Raw genomic sequence first — 14,869 nt, 5'->3', positions numbered from 1 at the left:
ACTCTCCAAGGAAATATAATTCTTTGTACCATTTGAATTTTATCCTCTCATACATCCCTAAGCTCCTATCCTGGTGGTTAGAATCTTAGCTTGTTTTTTCTGCAGCACCTTTTTTTTAAAAAGCCATTCTTGGGCCCGGCATGATAGCCTAGTGGCTAAAGTCCTCGCCTTGCATGTGCCAGGATTCCATATGGGCACCCATTCTAATCCTGGTGGCACCACTTCCTATCCAGCTCCCTGCTTGTGGTCTGGAAAAGCAGTCAAGGACGACCCAAAACCTTGGGACCCAGAACCCAAGTGGGAGACCCAGAAGAGGCTCCTGGCTCCTGACTTTGGATCAGCGTAGCTCCAGCCATTACGCCATTTGGGTAGTGAATCAGCAGATAGAAGACTTTCCTCTCTGTCTCTCATTTTCTCTGTATATCTGACTTTCCAATAAAAATAAATCTTAAAAAAGTATTCTTAATTAGACTTACCAATAACTTTCACTAAATTTTCAGTTTGTTGATTTTTAACTTACAAATAATTTTGATTATTTATTTTCATTTTACTTGAGAGACAGAGAGGTACCCAGAGATCTTTGATCCCACTGATTCACTCCCACAAATGCTCACCAACAGTCAGGGATGGACCAGGTCAAAGCCAGGAGGAGCCCATGACTTGAGATATCATGTGCTACCTCCCAAAGTAGACTTTAGCAGGAAGCTGAATCATAAGCAGAGGACCCAAGATTTGAACCTGGCTCTTCAATCTGGGACTGGGAATATACCAAGCAGTGACTTGATCACATGCCCACTCCTCAACATACATTATTTCCTTCTGGGTTCATTTCCTTTAAATTTTGTATTCTATAATTCTATCATTCTTACTCTATTGTTCATTCTATAAGAATGTATGCATGAGAAGATTTGGAAAGTTTTTATAAGTAAAAGCATGTTTTCCATTTTCATGGACAATTTTGCTGGGTATAGAATTCTAGGTTCTGAGCTACTTGGTCATGGGTATTGTTTCATTTGCCTCTAGCCTGCCCTTTTGCTGCTGAGACCTGTGGTTTGTATTGCAATTTCTTTCCTTATAAATACTTGCTTTTATGTCCTGGTAAGTTATAAGATTTCATCTTGTGACATATCATTGGAATGTCATTATTTGGTTTTGCTCTGTGGTAGACTGTTGTGCTACATCCCTGATTATGACCTATCAATCTCAAGATCAATTCTTCAAATTTAGCATCTTTAGCATCCACTATGTTGTTCAATGAGCTCCTTATTCTACCAAAGAAAGTCTGTTTCTGACACACTGGGATTAAGACAGAAATATCCAAGAAAATCTTACAGAAGAACAAAGTTTACACTACCAGATTGTAAGAATCACTATAAAGCTACAATAAGTAAGTCAGTCAGGTATTTATGCAAAAATAGGTTAATGAAGCAAAATACAGAGCTTACAAACAGACCAGCCCACTTACATTTTACAACAAAAGGTCCAGTGAGTTAGTATGTAAATATCATTTTCAATAAATGTTGCTGGAACAGGTGGATATCCACATCAAAAACAGATAAACATATGGCTACAACTGTGGGCAACTGCTTAGGCAAGTGTTACATCGCTAGAAGAAAAGCAGCAAATTTCTGGTAGGCATTCTGGGTCTGATTAATGCAAATTTGTGGTAACTGTACCAGTATGCCAGCATAATTGCTTATTCTTTGTTTGTTTGTTTTAAGATATGTGGGGAAGGTGGGGAATGCTGGGCTGGGACATGTCACTCCAGTGCCTTGGTGAGGAGACTGCAGATTGCTCAGGGAAGCGGTCTGGGATGTATTAGAGTGGGAGCAGCTGATGGCATATTTGACAAGACAGGAATGACTTCTGGAGTGTTCCATGAACTGGGCCACTGCACTCACAGGCAGGTGAGGGAGCTGAGACAGATGGTTTAGAGCAGAAAACAGGAGGGGAGCCCCTGCTGGAGCACTGCTTCCACTGGTGAGCATGAGAGCTGGGACTGAGGGTGGGCCAGGCTGGATTAGGCCACAGCACACATGGTGTGCATGAGAGCCAGACAGAACATGGCCTGGCTCAGGCTAGTCCAAAGCAGATGCTGGCATGCACAAAAACTGGAACTGGGGCAGGCTTAGTGGGGGTTGTTGGGGGTCGCCCCAAATGGCCACAGCATCCATTGGAATGCATGAGGATTGGCTCCGTGGTGGGCTGGTTGGGCTGGACCGCAGCACTTGGCAGTTAATGTGAGATAGGAAGCTAAAATAAAACCACCAAGACAGTCTGCATCCATCGGTATGTGTGCTGGCTGGTGCAGGGAATTTGACCCTGCATCGGCTAATGCACATAGGAGTAAGGTAAAGTCACTACAGACAAGGTTTCTTGGAGACTGCTCAACTAGACCACTGGACTCAGATCTGGCCACAGGGAAAATTACAGGATGTGTGGTCCAACCTTGCAGTACATGTGTCGAGATTGGGCTTCCTCAGTTGTGTATTCAGATACCCACAGGGGACATGACGGCCAGCTCATCTCGGCAAACAAGAGACGTCAACTATCTCATCAGAGGATGGAAAGCAGAGCAAGTTGGACAGTTCTCCTGGCCTAGCCTTGCAGAACACGGCTGGGTCTGTGGATGCACTAAGGTGGACTTTGCCAACCAACGGACTTTGCAAAGATTTTCTCAATTCTAGGGTAACAAAACCAACAACCATTCAGAACTGTCAAAACCACTGAAGTAACACTCTTGGAACACTTTTCCTCACATCACGGTTGCTAAGCTGTCATCAAATGACCATCCCTCCACCTCCTGGTGCTGATGTAGTTTGACAACCAGTCCCCTCCTCCTCCTCCTCCCCTGTGAACACAGAAGGGAAAAAAAAAAGAAAAAAGAAAAAAAAAAAGAAAAGAAAACTGGGCCTTGTATGCGGCTCAGTGACTAAATCCTTACCTTGTATGTGCCAGGATCCCATATGGATGCCAGTTTGTGTCCCAGTTGCTCCACTTCTCATTCATCTCCCTGCTTGTGGGATGGGAAGGCAGTAGAGGATGGCCCAAAGCCTTGGGACTCTGCACCCACGTGGGAGATCTGGAAAAAGCTCCTGGCTCCTGGCTTTAGATTGGCTCAGCTCTGGCAGTTGCAGCCACTTGGGGAGTGAACCAGCAGACAGAAGATCTTTCTCTCTGCCTCTTCTCTCTGTAAGTCTGCCTTTCCAGTAAAAATAAAAAACAAATAAATCTTTTAAAAAAAGAAAGCTGAAATATTCGTCCCACCCACCTTCTCCTATGCCTGACCCCCTCCACCAGTGAGGACTGACATGGGCATGCATCCCTCTCATCTGGATAGGCAATGCTAAAAAGAGAATAAAAATTTTTAAATAGAAAACTTTAAAAAATAAAATAAATAAATGAGACATAGGGATCATACCCTATACAAAATTAATTTGAAATGTCTTATAATTTCAAACATAGCAAAACTCCTAAAACAAAATGATTGTTTCTTATTTTGACCATTGCATTGTAGTTTCATAAGGTATTAAAACTAGGAAAAGCTAAGTGAAGAGTAAATATGAATTCTCTACACTATTTTTGCAACTTTTGCATAAGTCCATGATTAATTCTAAATAAAAATAAGTAGGACATAACTATATAATTTTGAACAGGCAAAAGATACTTAAATAATAAAAACTGCTAACCATAAAAGAAGATTGATACATCTGATGCCATTAAAAGTAAGGGCTGTTTTTCAGAAAATACCACAAAGGAAAGGAAAAGACAAGCTGTAGATTGGAGGAAAGGGTTTGTAATACATGTATGTAACCAAAGTACATATACAGAACATACAAAGAACCCTTACAAATCAACAAAAGAAAATAAACAACCGAGCTTAGAAATGTTTGACTTCATAAAGTGGTAACTGCAACTGACCGATGTGTGTTTGACTATAATGTGCTGAGCATCATTAGTCACCAAGGAAATACACTTTAAACCAGAATGAGATCCCACTACACACCTACTGGAAAGACTGACATCAAAAAGGTCGACATTATTCAGTGCTAAGAACCAAGAGCAGGACGGAAGCCCCTAAAAGTGAACACTGGGGGAACACCAAGATAGCGGAATAGGGTAAGGACATGTTTAAACAGATGGAGAAACATTAGTCAGTGTGAAGTAGACAGCACATATTTCAGGAAATAGGAGAGGACAGACTGACAACAGAGTGGTACCTACAGACTGATGGATACAGAAAGCAGCAGAAACAACAGTGTGGTGTTGCAGTGACCCAATATGCCAGCAGCATTTAGCAAGTGGCGATCTGAACTCCATAGGGGTCCAGAACTCCACCAGTAACCAGGTGGGAAAGGACATTCACCAGGAGCTTAAAAGGTGAACACAAAGAACTGCCTGTCCTGCTGCTCTGTTTGATTTGACCAGTAGCATAGACAGAGCAGCAGATCCCAAACAGGAGGTATGGGTACTGGGTGGATTTCATAGCCTAAACCCCCAGTAGAACTGAATCAGGCACCATCTTGTGTAGGGAAGCAAAGGCTATGGGACAGGACTGCACATGTACTAAGTTGGGAGTGAACTCATTCCAGGCTCAGAGAATTTCAACGACATGGCATCCTTCAGATTCCACCCAAAATAGGACTTGGCAGCCCCTAGACCTAACGGTCAGCAGATTAAGAACTCTGGTAGTGGCATATCATGCATCATTTTGTACAGTGTGGCAAAGGCTTTGAGACTGCAGGACAACAGTGAGCTGCACATGCACTGAGCTGCGAGTAAACTCACTAAGTTCATTATATTGTACTGGTTCCACATTGAAAACAATATCAACTTTGGCATCTTCTGACTCAAAATAGGTCTGGGTGGCACTCAGACCTAACAGCCAGGTTCCAGCAAGATCACCACCGGCAACCTAGCTATTTAGGACACCTGGTGTCTCCCTAATCCTGCGACCTGTTCCAACCGGAAGTGGGAGAAAGGTTGTACAGACAACAGTGCAGCCTCAGCATGGTATCACAGAGATAGAGTGCTGGGCCAGGAACTGGGGCTAAGAAGCCATAATGGAAGTCTAACATAAGAGCCCAGATCTGAAAGCTGCTGGAGGGAATGGCACAAGTGACTGCAAACAAAGAACTGGGTACCAACAACAATAAGTAAAATCAAATTGCAGGCCTGTGGATGACACAGCTTGGAAACCTGCCCTAAGGAGAAAAATCTGCTAACCAGAAGTATAATGACCAAGAGCAAAAGAAGAGACAAAGGGACAATGAATATTACTAAAGACTCTCTTGCAGAGGAGCAAAAGCCTTTGGCAACCTCAGAGTTAACTGAGGAATATATTGAAAAAATGGGGGATACACAAGTCAAAACACTTGTTATAAAGCTTCTTATCAACAACGAGAAGCACATGCAGGAATTTAAGGAATATGCCACACAGCAAATAGCAATATGGAAACAAAATCAAGCCAAATTATTGAAAAGAAGGACACAGTAGAGCAAATTAAAATTCAATGGAAAGTCTCAATAATAGAATGAATCAGGCAGAAGAAAGAATTTCAGAATTGGAAGATATATTCCACGATGGGGAAACAATCAAAAAGCTAGAAGCAGAACTGGATTAAGCTAAAAAAAAAATCAAGAATTAAGAGACACTATTAAAAGGCCAAATGTAAGAGTTATGGAAGTCCCAAAAGGTGCAGAAAGAGAAGCTGGGTTTTAGAATGTTTTTAGTGACATAATAACAGAAAATTTCCCTAATCTAGAGAAACAATTGGGAAACAACATCCAGGAGGGGCACAGAACTCCCAACAGGGCTGACCAAAAGCAATCTTCACCAAGACATATAACTAAACTCTCGTCAATCGAATATAAGGAAAAGATCCTTAAATGTGCTTGTGATTGACAAACCAATTGACATATAGAGGAATGGCAATTAAATTTACAGCTGATCTCTCACAGGAAACTCTACAGGCCAGAAGAGAATGGAGTGATATATTCCAGATTCGAAAAGCAAAAAAAAAATTCTCGGCTCAGAATAATGTACCCAGCCAAGCTTTCCTTTGTCTTTAAAAATGAAATAAAATTCTTCCACAACGAAGCAAAATTAAAAGAATATGCCTCTTCCAAACGTGCCCTACAAATGATACTAAAAGATGTTCTCTTGACAGAGAAAAGCAATAGCACCCACCAAAACCAAAGGCAAATACGAAGAACATCCCAATAACATAACAATAGAAGACTAAATCAATGAACAGCACACTGCTAAATGACAGGACCAAATTAACACCTACTTATATTAACCCTGAATGTAAATGGCTTAAACTCATCAATCAAAGGTCATAGATTAGTAGACTGGATTAAAAACACAAAGCCCATCTATCTGTTGCCTGCTGGAGATACATCTCATCAACAAAGATCAGCGAACACTATATTTCATGGATTTTCACGTTTTTGTTTGTAGTTTCATTTCCTCAAAGCACGTTTTTTTCTCACTGAATTCTTTAATGACTCACAGAACATACAGTAGCATCATTTTCTTCAAGAAAGCTCTTGATTTCCTTTCTCATTTCTTCAGTGACACATTAGTCATTCAGTAGCATGTTATTTAACTTTATGGTGTTTTAAGTTTCTATTTTTTCTTACTGTTGTTGATTTTGTTTTATGGCTTTTCATTTAAGGCGATGTATAACTGTATAATGGAGACTATCATATCCAGTGGCATGTTGTTTCATTTCATGGCATTGTAAATTTCTGTTTTTCTTCCTGTTGGTTTTGTTTTGTGGTTTTTCCTTTGGAGGGATTTATAGTGACTGTGCAGTGGAGACTGACATATGAGTATATGGTGCAGTGTGCATCTCTACTTCTGGATCAAGAATGGACTCTTAGTGAAACTGTTGGATGTATCTTGACAATGGGGTGCTGGACTCTGCCATTGTCCATGCCTGCAATGATGGACTTATGACTGTTTATGAGGAACTATGCTGTTGTAATGATATGGAAGAATTTGGGGGGGTGGCTTGAGGAGGGGGTAAGGGAAACCCCAGGGCCTATGGAACTATATCATAATATGGCAATAATAATAAAGAAGAAAAAAAACAAAAAAGTGAACACTGGGACTTTAACTGGGCATTTCTTGGGAAGACGCTTGGTAGAACCTTGTAATATATACACAAACACATATGTGTATGTGTGTATATATACTCTTGACATCTCTAGATAATAGATGAGAAATAGACAAGAATGTTCACAACAATTTATTCATAAAACATAAAATTGGAAAAGTTCAAATATCCATCAAAAAATGATGACATAATCACATAACATAACGCCACAAATTCCCAAAATGCAAAGCTGGACTAAAATGAAAATCAATGTAACAGAGTTGTTCCTGGACTTACATAATAATGGTGTCACATTCCAGCAAAATGGCCTTCATTTTAAGTTGGAAGTATCCAAAGTTGAAATGCCCTGCACATGACAAACCTACTCAACACAGCAGAGTGTTGGCTGTTCACTCTCGTGACTAAGTGGCTGGCTGAGTGCTATGTTTGCTGCCACTGCCCAGCAGCGTAAGATGGATGGAAGCACATATTGCTAGCCTGGGAAAATGTAAAAATTCCAAGGACTGTTTCTACTGAATGTGTATTGCTTTTTCATCCTCATGAAGCTAAAATATTGTAAGTCAGGGACAATTAGTATATAGAAAATCCTAAGGAATCTGGCAAGACAAAACCAAAATGCCCTATTAGCATGAATATATTAACTTAGTAAATATGCAGGACACAAATCAATATTAAAAATACACTTTTCTATATACTAGAAATAAACAATAAAAATCAAATTAACAGAACATTTCATTTACAATGTCATTAAAAGAGTAAAATTCCCCGGCTGTAGCAACTGTCTAGGTTGCCTTTTACTGAGGCAAGTATTAAACTACTGGGAGAATAGCAGTCAATAGCTGGTGAGCATTCTTGGCCTGGTTTATCCCCATTCTATGATAAACTACACCACACTGCTACCACACTTGTCTCTTTTTTATTAAGATTTGTGGGGACAGGAGGTATAGTGCCCACTGTACCAATGTGGGCACACACGGGCCAAGGTTACTCTGCCACCACTATGGGCATATGAGAGGGTTACACACCACCTGGGGTTGGAGGACTGGGGACAAACTGGAATGAGGACCACTATGGGCTTGTTCGGCATGTATTAAATGATGTTTCCATGGACCAGGCCACTGAAATAGCAGGTAATCAAGGGATGTGGGATAGGGAGTAGATTAGATGGTGAAATCCAGTGGGCTTCCCTGGACCAGGCCAGTCAGTGCCCTACCAATGTGCTGAGCTAGGAGGCCAATTGAGCTAGGTTTGGTTATAGCATCTGTTGATATGTAGAACAGCCATGTTTGGGGGCAGGCCTGGCAGTAGTTCTTTGGAATTGCCCTGACTATGCCACAGCACCCACAAGAGCCAGGACTGGGGGCAGGCCAGGCTATGTTAGGCCACAGCACCTGCTTGTAAGTGCTGGGTCTGAGGGGGCGTGGCACATTGAGCTGGGCCATAACACTTGCTAGCACAACTGACAACTGGAGCTGGGGCAGGCATGGTAGGTGTTCTTTGGGGTTGCCCTGACTAGGCCACAAAACCCACTGGTGCACGTGAAAAGCCATTCCTGGGGTAAGCCAGGCTCGGATAGGTAACAACATCTGTCAGCAAGAATTGGGACTTGGGCTATGCCAGGCTGGACTGCAGTTCCTACTAGCATAAGCAAAAGTTGGAGCTGGGAGTGGGACTGGCCAGGCAGATACACTCTCCTCTACTTCCACTCTGGTACATACACTGGCTGGTACAGGGAGCGAGCTAGACCTGGCCCTGCATCAGCTGGCACACAGAAGAGCCAGGTCTGAGAACCGCCCCCCCTAGACATGATTTCTTAGAAAGATTTCCAACTAGACAGCCACACATGATCCCCAACCTGAGGGGAAAACACATAGATACGTGGTCTGACCCCAGAGCACATGTTGCAAGACTGAGCCACCTCAGTTGTCGACTCCCATACAAGAACAGAGAGCATACTCAGATGCACAGGAAGACAAGACAGCCGGCTCATCTGAGCCCAGAGAAGACTCTAAGTACCTCATCAAATGTGGCCTCTGGGGCCAGGCTCTACAACAAATAGGTAGACGAGGTAGACGAGGAGAGCCAATAGGCCTTAGAATTTCTCACCCCTGGTGCAACAAAGCCGATGACTTCTAAGAAGAACCAAGACGCTCAAACATTCTTTTCCCCATCGGGTCTCTAAGGCGACAACAAATGACCAGCTGAGTCACTCCGGTACCGATACAGCCTCACAGCCACTAGCAGTGCATTTTCTACCACTCCAATCCCCGCCATGGACACAGGAGCAGAAATGGAAACATTTACCTCACTCACCCACCTTCCCCGCAACGCCAACCCTCTCCATGCTAATCAGAGGAACACACAGGTCTGCAACCCTCTCACTTTTTAAATAAATATTAAAGTAAAATTTTAAATTTCCAAAAAAGAATCAAATTAACAAGAATATAAGACTTGTAACTGAAAACCACAAAATGCTACTGAAAGAAATTAAAAATCAAAATAAATGGAAAGATGTCCCACGTTCACAGATCAGAGGACTTGGTATCACTACAACGACCATGCACCTCAAACTGATCCACGAATTCAGAACAATGCTGTCAGAATCCCAGTGGATTGCTGCATACACAGACAAGCTGATCCCCAAATTCCCGAGGGAATGGAAGAGACACAGAATACTCAGTCACAGTTAAAAGAAGGGCAGATCTAAAAGACGCACTGCTCCATTTCCAAGTTTACTACAAAGCTACAGGAACCCAGATTGTGTGTTGCTGCCATAGAGAGGGCATATGGATTAACAGTGTGTAACTTCAAATCCAGAAATCAATCCATACATTTATACCCAATTGTTTAAAAAAAATATCAAGGGAGAAAGTGGGTTTTCTTCAACAAATACTGCTGGGACAGCTGAATGTTCACATTCAAAATAATTAAGCTGGATCTGAGTTTAAGCCAATGTTGAACATATCAACTTATGGTAGACCAAAGACCTAATTATAAAACCTAAAACTATAAAATTATTTTAACAACACATAGATGTAAACCTTTATGACTTTGGGTTAGATAATATTTCCTTAGATCTTAATTATACCTCAAGCACACACACCAAAAAGAAAACACAGATACATTAAGCTTAACCAGGTTAAATTTGTGTGTGTAACGACACATTGATCATTATAAAAACAAAAACAAAACACCAAGATCTACAGATTGAAGGAACATCTTTATAAATGATGTATCATACACCAGACTTCTACCTAGACTCCATACATATTTTAAATAAGGAGTGTGCCATGAATTTGCGCATCACCCCTGTGCAAAGGCCATGCTAATCTCTGTACTGTTCCAATTTTGGGATATGTATTATCAAAGCAAGCACTAGAATGAATTTTTAAAACTCATGCGAGTCAACAATAAAAGGAAAATAGACCAAATTAGTAATAGGCAGAGGATCTGAACAGACAACATCTACAAGGATGATAATTAAATGGCACATGATTAGTCCCTGGGGGACTGCAAATTAAAACCACAATGAACCACCATGTCACGTCTACTCAGGATGGATATAATTTTTAAAAAGACAATTGCCTAGCCCTTGAACCTTTTTACCCTAATTAACTATGTAAAGATTGCCAAAAATATAATTTAAAAAAACTGGAAAAAGTTTTTAAAAAAAAGACAATTGCCAAGGCTGTCAAGGATGCAGTTTTCAAGGTGGACCACTGCACTGCTGGTAACAATGGCAAGTGACCGCTGCTAACCCAACGTTTGGCATATTCTTAAAAACTACACGTGAAGTTGCCCTATGACTTGGCAACTGTACTCTTTGTTCCATATCTATCAAACACACTCAGACGTTCACAGTGGCATCAGCCATAGTTGTCAAAAAGTGAAGATAACCTAAGTGTGAAGTATCTGATGAACAAATGCGGAATGTCTATACAACGACATATTAAGTATTCATTCAGAAGAATGAAATCTGATACAGGATTTGACATGGAAAATCCTTAAAAGCCATACCAAGTGAAAGAAGTCATGTGCTTCTATGAAATTTCCCTAACAGATTAAGTGCATAGAGACAGGGAATAGATTTGTGGCTGCTAGAGGCTGTGGGAAGGACAGAAGTGGAGAGGGACTACTGATGGATGTGGGTGGGGGGCTTCTTTTAAATGAGGAAGATATTCTGGGATTAGTGTTTCTGGTTGCACAAGCTTGCTATTCTACCAAAAGTCATTGGATCTAGACGCTTTCAAATGGTGGCATTTATGGTATATGGAATGCATCTCCAGAGAAAAACAGCACTGAGTTGTGCACATAATAATATATTTGATAAATACCATTCTGTGTCCAAATTAAAAGAGTATCAAGAATATCTACTTCTTTATAAAAATGAGTCAACAGACATAACAATCAACTATAATGCATCATTATTGATAAAATGTATTCTGAGGATTGTTACATAAGTGTGAATACAGAGCAAAGTTAAATATTGGATAATATGGAATTGATCATTTTTGTAACTGATAACAGCCAATGTGGGAGAGCATCCTTATATTTTGGAGATTTCACAGTATCTGTTTTTCAGTGGTTTAGCAGTGTCAAGAGAGAGGAGACAAAGTAAATACAGCAAAATGATAATAGCTGTTGGATTCAGAAACCAAACGAAGGCATGGATGTTCTTTGTGCTGTTCTTCCTATTTTTCCTCATTTTAAAAGCTTCTCATAATAAAATTGTTAGAAGGAAAGAGAACATACAATGTGAAATGTTTCACTGTGTTCTCTCACCATCCGGGCCCCGAGAGGGGTCCCATCCACTTGCCAGTGGTGAGGTGGGTTCCAGACAGCCGGCTGGGGCAGTCTCTGCCTTGACTCTGCCTAGTGGTGCTGAGGCTGCTGGAGGGGCCCCACAGAGGGCCCAAGAGACCCCATGGCACTGGGTTTCAGCCTGGCCACCAGGCAGTGGGAGGAAGTAATGGCCAGGCTGTCATCCAACCTGAAGTTTGGGAGAGAACAGCTTTGTGAAGGGTCCTTGGCATTTGTTCAGATAGGGACAGTTGGTTGGAAGCTGAGCTGATGAAAGGAAACGCCATTTTTTAAAACCCTGCAGCTGTCCCCCAGGAGAGGGGGGAAAGTCTTTACCAAGCTGGGAGTCTGTTCAGGAGTTCTCAACCAAACTGGAGCCATCTACCCATGAGAAAAAAAAATCACCAGAGAAAGGCACTTGGAAGGAAATCAGGGCGAGCTAAGAGGAGGAGTGAAGGCTGGGAAGGAGGAGGAGGACGAGCAGTGAGGGAAGAAGTGGCCGCTCAGGCGGAGAGAAGGTGGACAGCAAGGCTGGCCTGTTCTGCACAGGTGACCCGGGCCTGTCTTCCTTGGAGAGCATGGCTGGAGGGCTGTCCTCACATGGCACCTCACCAATGCCTCTGCTTCCCCTGTCCTCAGACGCCCGTCCAGCCCTCTCCCCTGGATGGAGGGAGGGGGCAGCCCTCCCGCCCTTGCATCCTTAGGAAGCACCTAAAGGCCCAGGTGAGTGTCCCTGTATAGGCTGACTGTCCTTCCCCCATTCACACCTTGGACAGGGGGTGAGCTGTGCTGAGAGCTGGCAAGGAGAGGCCCGAGGAACATGATTAACCTACCTAGTCATCTCAAGTCAGGGAAGAACGAGCTGAAGAGCATGGGAGTCAGGTCCTCTGGGTGAAGGGGGAGGAGAGTGGGGTTCGCAAGGCCCCAGAGAGGAAGAAACCACCTCCAAGAGCTCACAGGACGGCTGGATCCCAACGGGCAGAGCTGAGGAGTGCTGGGCTGGCAGCCTGTTGACACCCTGGAGCCCTTGCTGTTGGGGACCAGCATAGCAGAGCTGAAGACCCAGTTTCCCTGGCACCCTGTCTGGATCTGGGCTGGCACTGGGGTTCTGTCTCATGGGGTCCTCATGCCCATTTTATAGACAGGATTACACCCTCAGGCTCTGACTTGCCACTCTGAGCCTCTAGTCTATACTGCAGGTACTGGAGATAGACTGATTAGAAAATCAAGACTTTGGGTCATAGCATTTGAACCCTCTCATCCTTTCTCACTTGTTTTTCTCCACCATCTGGCCCTTGCTGAGGCAACTGCCTTATTAAATCTCCCACGTTTCTGTCAGGCTTTCATTTACACATTTTCAAGCTGCTTTGTTAGACCAACAGAGGTGACCTATGCATGGTGGAATATGCCTTTGATCACAACTAAGTGTGCTGCTTTGTCCTCTTTAATATTTTTACCAACAATTACAATTTCCTACATAATTTTGTTGTACCTTTATTTATCAACATTTGCCTACTGTATCTTTTCTGTTGCTGTCATTTTCCCATATTTCTTTCATTGCACTGTAGGTATGATATCTTATAAATACAGCATGATTGGGTTTTGTGTTTTAATCCAGTTTGGGAGTCCATCTTTTGATAGGTTAATATAATCTATTGCAGATTTGTTCTTCCCTAGTTTTTTCCACTATACTATGCTATAGGTTTTCTCTTCTATCATTGGATTAGTTCACGCCTGCTGCTCCATTTTCCCTTTTTACTTCTTTAAAAGCTGTATCTGTATGTTCCTTTGCTAGTTCCTACTTTTAAATTGTAAATATATGCAATATTTTAAAAACCCTGATGTCAGCGATTATTTTCTCTCTGCAAACAGAAACTCTCCCTGCATCTTTCCATGTGCTGACAGACTCCAGCCAGTGCGGCCATCACCTCTATCCCTGCTGACCAGCTCCGATGCCACTGGGAACTGGAACTCCATAGTTATTAATATCCTGTGTTACTGTTTTAATTCACACTGATTAGACTATATCATTCCTCATATTTTCACTATTTATACATGATCTGCTTGTGAAAGGGCTATGTAGGTTATTCCATTTTTTCCTCAAAGTGATGTATATTTGGCTTCAAGTTTGTCACTTCACGCACCAAGAGTGCCTGCTCCATTTTCTGGGTGAGTGCTGTCTTAATCAGTACAAGCTGCACAAGACACCCCACTTACCTCTCCAGGTCCACCTTGCCTGTCCTGCTTGGGGGTCCAGAAATTGATCTCAGTGGACTGTGCCAGCTAGACCCCTGCTCTCGCTGGCAAAAGACAAAGTGGCTCCCGACCCCTCACTCCCTATCTCCCTAGAGGGTTGTGATAGCTGCAGCTACGCCTGGGTCCTTCCTTCTGCACCAGCACGCTGCACCCCACACCCAGGGGCCTCAGCATCTCTTGTTGATTCCTTCAGTGCAGCCTGTATCTCCTTAAACAGAAATTTGTATCTTATCAATCTCTCTTAACCCTTCCAGCCCTTCAAGCCTGCTGCTTGTGAATCTTGGAAAGTGGTTTCTGCCCTGAATTCTATTTTGCTTTGAGCTGCTCCCACTCTGCCCTCCTTCCTTTGTTAATACTTACCTGTCGGTATTTATCTCCCCATATATATATTTAATCTATTCACATTTGCTACCCCTAATTGAGTAAATCAATGCCATTATTCTTCCTCAATAAAGACCAGTTTCTTGGCATCACTTTATCCCTCTCTACACTTCTCACAGATCCCAAGACTACTTGTAATCAATATTTCTGTAAACTTTAATATCTTTAATGTACGTCTCTGTTCATCACTTCTCCTGTCTTCCACAGCTTCTCCCTGGAGTTTTAGCGATTACTGGAGTAGCTCTTCTATTAATTCTTCCAATGAGGCTGATAGACTACTCTTGAACACTTTTTATGTACAAAAGCTC

At 42.4% G+C, this 14,869-nt stretch overlaps 1 non-coding gene across 1 annotated transcript; it reads right to left on the bottom strand.

The window, feature by feature from the left end:
* Window positions 1-10,396: 10,396 nt before the first annotated feature.
* LOC118760349 (U6 spliceosomal RNA) lies at window positions 10,397-10,500 on the bottom strand. The gene has a single exon (XR_004996734.2). It is a non-coding gene; the product is annotated as a U6 spliceosomal RNA (small nuclear RNA).
* Window positions 10,501-14,869: the final 4,369 nt, after the last annotated feature.

Source organism: Ochotona princeps, chromosome 21, assembly GCF_030435755.1.
Source record: "Ochotona princeps isolate mOchPri1 chromosome 21, mOchPri1.hap1, whole genome shotgun sequence".
Taxonomy (NCBI): domain Eukaryota; kingdom Metazoa; phylum Chordata; class Mammalia; order Lagomorpha; family Ochotonidae; genus Ochotona; species Ochotona princeps.
Note: the sequence above shows the minus strand (reverse complement) of the source record. Positions and strands in the feature narration are given on the sequence as shown.